This window comes from Pan paniscus, chromosome 4, assembly GCF_029289425.2.
Source record: "Pan paniscus chromosome 4, NHGRI_mPanPan1-v2.0_pri, whole genome shotgun sequence".
Taxonomy (NCBI): Eukaryota; Metazoa; Chordata; class Mammalia; order Primates; family Hominidae; genus Pan; species Pan paniscus.
The window spans coordinates 174,030,645-174,038,553 of NC_073253.2; positions in this window are offsets into that span (position 1 = coordinate 174,030,645).

Here is a 7,909-nt window from a genome sequence, read left to right on the forward strand (position 1 = left end):
CAGCAAAAGCTAGTTTCTAAAGGCATCCCATGTTTAATGATAGTGGTTGAACAAAGTTCTTCTCATTCAGAAAAATTTCACCCTCAGCCCTGAGCTTAAAAAATTGCAGGCAAACTTTATTACTGCTAAGTCATTGAACTGCTGTGTGGCAGAGCTAGTCAGGATATTTGACTTCTATTCCTGGAAAAAAAAGTCACAGAGCTAACAAAAGTCCGTAAGAGCAAATGAAGTTCACTTTTGACATTACTTGTTCAGCAAGACAGACTTACATATTTCCTGCATACTACCTGCTGAAGAATAACCGCAGGTTTTAAACACCTTAAACTTTTGCAAGCTTTGTGAACTTCTCTAACTAAGCCTCGGAAAAAGTTCTTTAGGCCAGGCACAGTGGCTCACGCCTGTAATCCCAGCACTTTGGGAGGCCAAGGCTAGTGGATCACTTGAGGTCAGGAGTTCAAGACCAGCCTGGCCAACATGGCAAAACCCCCATCTCTACTAAAAATACAAAAATTAGCTGGGCATGGTGGCGTGTGCTGTAATCCCAGCTACTCAGGCGGCTGAGGCACGAGAATCGCTTAAACCCAGGAGGCGGATGTTGCAGTGAGCCGAGATCATGCCACTGCACTCCAGCCTGGGTGACAGAGTAAGACTGTGTCTCAAAAAAAAAAAAAAAAAAAAGTTCTTTACATATTTACATATTTTTACTACCAGCAGTTGGAACACATTTTTGCAGATTCCACTTTGGGTTTACTAAATTAGTATTTTCTTTAAAGATATTCTTGCTTTTGATTGGTTCCACACAATCTATTTATAGAGGTCAATTATTAAGTAATTTCAAATGATATTAACTATCAAATCCACGACAACTGAGTAGTATCACTCACATCATTGCCTCGTCCAGAGCCAAGGGAAACCACTTAAAATCATTTGCCGTGTTGACTATTGACACTGCTCGCAATGTTCTCAACTCTTCAAATGAGTAATGTCACTGGTCTGAAAGTGCCTCCAGATGAGTCAGGAGTATTGAGGGCTCCCTTTTGTTTCCCTTCACTTGAGGATTAGAGTTCTGTATTGCACGTTGTCCATTATCTGGAAAAAAAATATTTTTTTCTAGATGTACGGTTTCTTTCTCTTGGATAGGCTAGTCTAGTAACAGTTTCTCAGTCATGGGTGGTAGTGTACATATACAGAAATAATCCTTAAATTACAATTTTGATAAATGCTATTAAGGAAAACTACAGACTATTATAAGAGCATTCAATAGAGATGTGTCTACTCCAGAGCATGGTATGAGGTCAGAGTGTGCTTTTTTGAGTAAGTATCATTAGGCAGAGATCTTGGGGCAGTTGAGAAACAGGACTCGTTGCAGGCAGACAGAAGAGTGCATAAGAAGGCGCTGTTCCTTTTTTTCCCATTCTTTTTCACCTCTGCATTCCAGTTTCTACAGACGTATCTTCAGGCTCACTGATTCTTCCCTTGGCTCTGTCTGGTCTACTGATGAGCCCACCAAAGGCATTCTTCATTTTGTTAGCATTTTTCATTTCCAGCATTTTCTTTTCTTTGAGTTTCCATTCTCTTTTTATATTACCCATCAATTATTGCATATTGTCTATGTATTCAGTTAGAGCCCTTAATATATTAATTATTGTTATTTTAACTTCGCCATCTGACAACTCCAAAATCTGTGTCAGATCTGAGTCTGATTCAGATGCTTGCTTTATCTCTTCAGACTGTATTTTTTCTTGCCTTTTAGCATGTTGTGTAATTTTTTGTTGAGAGCTGAGCATGCTGTATCTGGTAATAGGAACTGAGGTAATCAGACTTTTACTGTGAGCTTTCAAGTGAATCTCTAGGAGCAAGGCTGTGCTCAATGTTTGCTGTAGCTACAGGTGCCATAGGCATCAGTTCCCTCTAGTTTCCGTGTGTGTGTGTGTGTGTGTGTGTGTGTGTGTGTGTGTGTGTGTGTGTTTTATTTATTGCTTTCCTATTGTCTTTGGGATCCCTAAGAATTCCTTCTTAAGTAGAGTATGTTTAAGAAGAATTGCTTCTTAAAGGGAGTCCTGCACCTCTCTTAGTTGCAATCCACTGTCATTCTTCTGGAGTCCTACTGATATAATAGTGCAGTGTTGAGAGGAGGTATATAATAATCCATAATCTTACGAATAAATCTCAGGTTTTTCATGGGTTTCAGTCCCTGCGCTGTGTGATCTTCAGAGGCATTTGTTAGCTTTTTTTCCATTCCTCGGTGAGAGGGTGGAGCTGTCTAATTGCGTTTCTCCCAGGTCAGAAAAGTTTCTAGTAAAGTATTGCTCTTGAGGGCAAGCCTTTGTTTCAGAGAACACCCTGGCATATTTCAAAATGGTAACTTTCCCCAGGCATATTTCAAAATGGTTACTTTTCTGCCCCTGCCAGAAGCACAAAGGGATTTTTCTCTGATTTCACTGAGAACCCAGTGGGGTTCCTGGAGGTAAACCCCCATAAAACTGTGGCCCCAGTCTTACTCTCAAGCCAGTCCATGATCTGCCTCCCACAATGTGTCAGTCACCATGTAAGTGTTCCTACCAGTTACTGGCTCCAGAAGCTTCAGCTCCTGGTAAGCTGGTCTTGCCTGTGATTCTCTGTATCCACCTACTTCTCCAGTTTTCAGGGTGGCAGTGTGTCCTGTGACCTCAACTATCTGATGGATCTAAGAGGAATCACTGGTTTTCAGTTTGTTTACGTTTTTGCTTGTGGTGAGGATGTGAGTGATGACTTCCAAGCTCTCTACATGTTTCTAAGCTGGAGCTGGAAGCCTCTCTCCTTAGCTGAGGGTTTGGAAGTGGTGGAAGGGTATATCTGATTAGTCTGCACTTCTTTCCATCAACTTCTCCTTGTAATTGGCTTAAAGGCTACGCTGTTAGATACAGCTGACGTCATCTAGCCTGGGCTTTTGCTGATAATGTCTGGGTAAATGTGGCAGACAGAGATCATCCCAAAGCAATGTGTGGAAGGAAGAAATGTATAAGCCATAAACTCTTCTCCAACGCCATCTTCTCATTGCAGTGTCTGGATGCTCCAGACCTGAGTTTTGTAAAAAAACAAAACAAAAAGACACAACACACACACACCCCAAAATATTTTGCCACAGGCCAACTTGCACCAGTTCAAATCGGCTTTCTCAGGCATTCTCATAGTATTTATATTGATTCATCATATCAATAATCCCACCTCATTTTGGGAGGTTCTCCAGAGTTATTGTGGGGAGAAAGAAACTCATGCTATTTCACCATCTTGTATGGAAACCAATAGGTTTAAAATTAAACCTTCCTTGATTTCTGGGAATCTAACTTAGTGTGGCACTTCACCTTTTTATCCACAAATGGATATAGTCTACTGATATTGGGGTTAGGAATTTTGCATCCATGCCATTTTTTTTGTGTTTTCCTTCTAGTCCTTATCTAATTTTGCCATTAGAGTCATGACATCATGGAATAAATTGAGAAGTGCTTCCTTTCCCCACTATTAACTAGAAGAGTTTATATAACAGAATTATCTACTTCATGAATGGTAGCATTTGTCTACTAACATTCTAAGCCTGGTATTTTCTTTGTGGAAATATTTTAAATTTCAAATTTGATTCTTTTTATGACTATAATTCTGTCAGATTTTCTAGTTCTTCTTGTGTAAATTTTATTTTTCTAAGAATTTGTTCATTTTACTTATTTCCATTTTTTGGCATGAACTTGTTTATATTATTTTTTTTCATTAACCTTCTAACTTCTACTCCATGAATTTGTTTATATTATTTTTTCATTAACCTTCTGATTTCTACTCTTTCAATAGTTAAATTCTGTTCCTTATTTTTTTTTTTTTTTTTGAGATGGAGTCTCGCTCAGTCGCCCAGGCTGGAGTGCAGTGGCGCGATCTCGGCTCACTGCAAGCTCTGCCTCCCGGGTTCACACCATTCTCCTGCCTCAGCCTCCCCAGTAGCTGGGACTACAGGCGTCGACCACCACGCCCGGCTAATTTTTTGTATTTTTAGTAGAGACGGGATTTCACCGTGTTAGCCAGGATGGTCTCCATCTCCTGACCTTGTGATCTGCCGGCCTCAGCCTCCCAAAGTGCTGGGATTACAGGCGTGAGCCACCGCGCCCGGCCAGTTCTGTTCCTTATTTCTAAAAGTTTTTGTGTATGCATCTGTCTTTTATTCTTCATCAACATTACCAGAAGTTTGTAAATACTAAGTCAACTTTTGGCTTTGTTAATCCTTTATACGTTTTTTTAATAATTAAATTCCATGCTTAATAAACTTGGCTTTTTATTTCCTTCTAATTTCTTTGGTTTTGTTCTATTATATAGCTCATTAATTAATTTTCAAACCTTTTTTCTAATTTTTGTATCAAGATTATAAGTACTCCCAAGCACTTCCCTGAGTAAATTTCATACTATTTTATTTTTCAGTCAGCTTTCTCAGATTGAATCACAAGTTTTGCTCTATGATATTCGGTTAGGAGTATTTTCTGTTTTGTTTTGGTCACATTAAAAAGTTTAGTGATACGCTTAGTTTGTTCAGGGTGTGCATATAGGCATTTCATATGAGGAATATAATTTCTCTCATAAATTTGATTTCATTACAATTACAAAAAGATAAAGAATTATGAAATAACAACATTTCCCTAAATTAATTACCTGTGAACACACTTTCAGTGATCAATGTGATATATTTGTAAGTCTTTAATTTTTCCTATGTTTTACTTGCTTTGCTTATATTTGTTGAAATATCATTTTATACCTGCATATAACAAAAGTTTGGGAAAAATTGGGCATGCTTTTTGTTTTCGATTTCATTTTTCTTTAATAATACACTTATTTATTCTTATTTCACAATTTTTAATTGGTATGTAATAACTGTACATATTTTGGGGCTACATGTGGTATTTTGATACCTATATATAATATGCAATGATCAAATCAGGGAAATTAGGACATCCATCACCTCAAACACTTATCTTTTCTTTCTGTTGGAAATATTACAATTCTCTTCCTATTTTGAAATGTACAACACGTTATTGTTAACAATAATTTTCCTGCTGTACCATTTGAATACTAGAATTTATTCCTTCTATTTAACTGTATTTTTATGCCCTTAACCAGCTTCTCTTCATCTTCTCCTATCCACTTCCCTTCCCAGCAGCTGGTAACCACCATTCTAATCTATACTTCCGTGAGATCCACTTTTTTAGTTCCCACATATGAGTGAGAATGTGATATTCGTCTTTCTGTGCCTGGCTTATTTTACTTAACATAGTGACCTCCAGTTCCATACATGTTGATGGAAATGATAAAATTTTGTTCTTTTTTATGGCTGAATAATATCCCATTGTGTATATGTACCATACTTTCTTTACCTGTTCATCCATTAGGTTAGGTTGAGTCCGTATCTTGGCTATTATGAATAGTGTTGCAATAAACATGGGCATGCTGATATCTCTTCCCTATAGAGATTTCCTTTCTTTTGGATACATATCAGCAGTGGGATTGCTGGAGCATGTGGTAGTTTCATTTTTAGTGTTTTTGAGGAACCTCCATACCGTTTTCCATAATGGCTGTACTACTTTACATTCCTACCAACAGTATACGAGCATTCCCCTCTTTCTGCACCTTCACTAGAATTTTTTTTTCTGTCTTCTTGATAACATTCTAACGGGAATGAGATGATATCTCACGTGCTTTTGGTTTGCATTTCCCTGATGATTAGTGATGTTGAACATTTTTTCATATACCTGTTGGCCATTTGTATGTCTTTTGAGAAATTTCTATTCAGGTCTTTCGTCCATTTTTAAAATTTAATTTAATTTAATTTGTCCCTCATCTTCTTTGTGATGGCATTTTTCCATCATTAAGTCAGATTATTTGTTTCTTTTTTTATTGAGTTGTTTGTATTTTTTATTACTCTTGTTATTAATCGTTTGTCTGATGGAGAGTTTGCAAATATTTTCTCCCATTCTGTAGGTCTCTTCACTTTATTATTTCCTTTGCTGTGCAGAAGTTTTTTAGATTGATGTAATCCCATTTTTGTTTTGGTTGCCTATGTTATTTTTTATTTTTTATTTTTTTTGAGACAGAGTCTCACTCTGTCGCCCAGGCTGGAGTGCAGTGGTGCAATCTCGGCTCACTGCCACCTCTCCCTCCCAGGTTTAAGCAACTCTCCTTCCTCAACCTCCCAAGTAGCTGGGATTACAGGCACCCACCACAACATCTGGCTAATTTTTGTATTTTTAGTAGAGACAGGATTTCACCATGTTGGCCAGGCCGGTCTCGAACTCCTGACTTCAAGAGATCCACCCACCTTGGCCTCCCAAAGTGCTGGGATTCTAGGCGTGAGCCACCATGCTCAGCCAGTTGCCTATAATGTTGAAGTCTTACCCAAAAAATCTTTGCCCAGACCAATGTCCTATAATGCTTTCTTAGTGTTTTATTTTAGTTATTTCATAGTTTTAGGTCTTATGTTTAAATCTTTAATCCATTTTGAGTTGATTTTTGTATATGGTGAAATATGAGGATCTAGTTTTATTCTCCTATGTGTGGATATCCGGTTTTCCCAGCACCATCTATTAAAGAGACTGTCCTTTCCACAAAGTGTGTTCTTGGCTTCTTTACTGAAAAGCAGTTGGCTGTAGACGTGTGGATTTATTTCTGGGTTCTCTATTCTGTTCCACTGGTCTATGTATCTGTTTTTATGTCAGTACCATGCCAGTACCATGCTGTTTTGTTTACTATTGCTTTGTAGTATAATTTGAAATCAGCTAGTGTGATGCCTCCAGCTTTGTACTTCTTGCTCAGGATTGTCTTAGCTATTCAGGGTCTTTTGTGGTTCCATATAAATTTTAGAATTGCTTTTTTTGTTTCTGTGGAGAATGTACTTGGTATTTTGATAGGGACTATATCTGTGGTTGCTTTGAGTAGTACAGACATTTTAACAATGTTAATTCTTCCAATCTATGAGCATGAAATATCTTTCCATTTTTTCGTGTCCTCTTCGGTTTCTTTCATCAGTGTTTTATAGTTTTTCTTGTAGAGATCTGTCACTTGTTTGGTTAAGTTTATTCCTAGGTATTTTATTTTTTGTAGCCATTGCAAGTGGGATTGCTTTCTTGATTTTTTTTTCAGATTGCTGTAGCATATATAAACACTACTGATGTTTGTATGTTAATTTTGTACCCTGCAACTTTACTGAGTTCTTACATAAGTTCTAAGAATTTTTTGGTGGAGTCTTCAGGTTTTTTAAAATATAAAATCACGTCATCTGCAAACAAGGGTAATTTGACTCCTTCCTTTCTAATTTGGATTCCCTGTATTTCTTTCTCTTGCCTAATTCCTCTGGCTATAATTTCCAGTACTATATTGAATAAAAATGGTGAAAGTGGACATCCTTGTCTTATTCCATATCTTAGGGGAAAGGATTTCAGTTTTTCCCCTGTGTGGCTTACAGAAAACATCTTATAACAAGTTATTTTAAATAGATACCAACTTATCTCTGATCATACAAAAAGAAACAAAGAAAAACTCTGTACACATTAACTCTCTTCCCCAATTTTGAATTTTTGATGTCACAATTTGCATTTTATATTGCTTATCTCTTAACAAATTGTAGTTAATAGTTTTGTCTTTTAGTCTTCTTAGTAAATATATAAGTAGTTTACATATCACGATTATTACATTAGTATAACAATCATGTTAGTGTCCTTTTCTTTTGGTTTGAAGAATCCCTTTAGCATTTTTTTATAGGTCCAATCTAGTAGCAATCAATTGCCCCAGCTTTTGTTTGTCTGGGAAAGTCTTTATTACTCCTTCATTTCTGAAAGATAGCTTTTCTGGGTATATAATTCTTGCTTGGCAGATTTTTTCCCCCTTCAGACTGGAAATATAT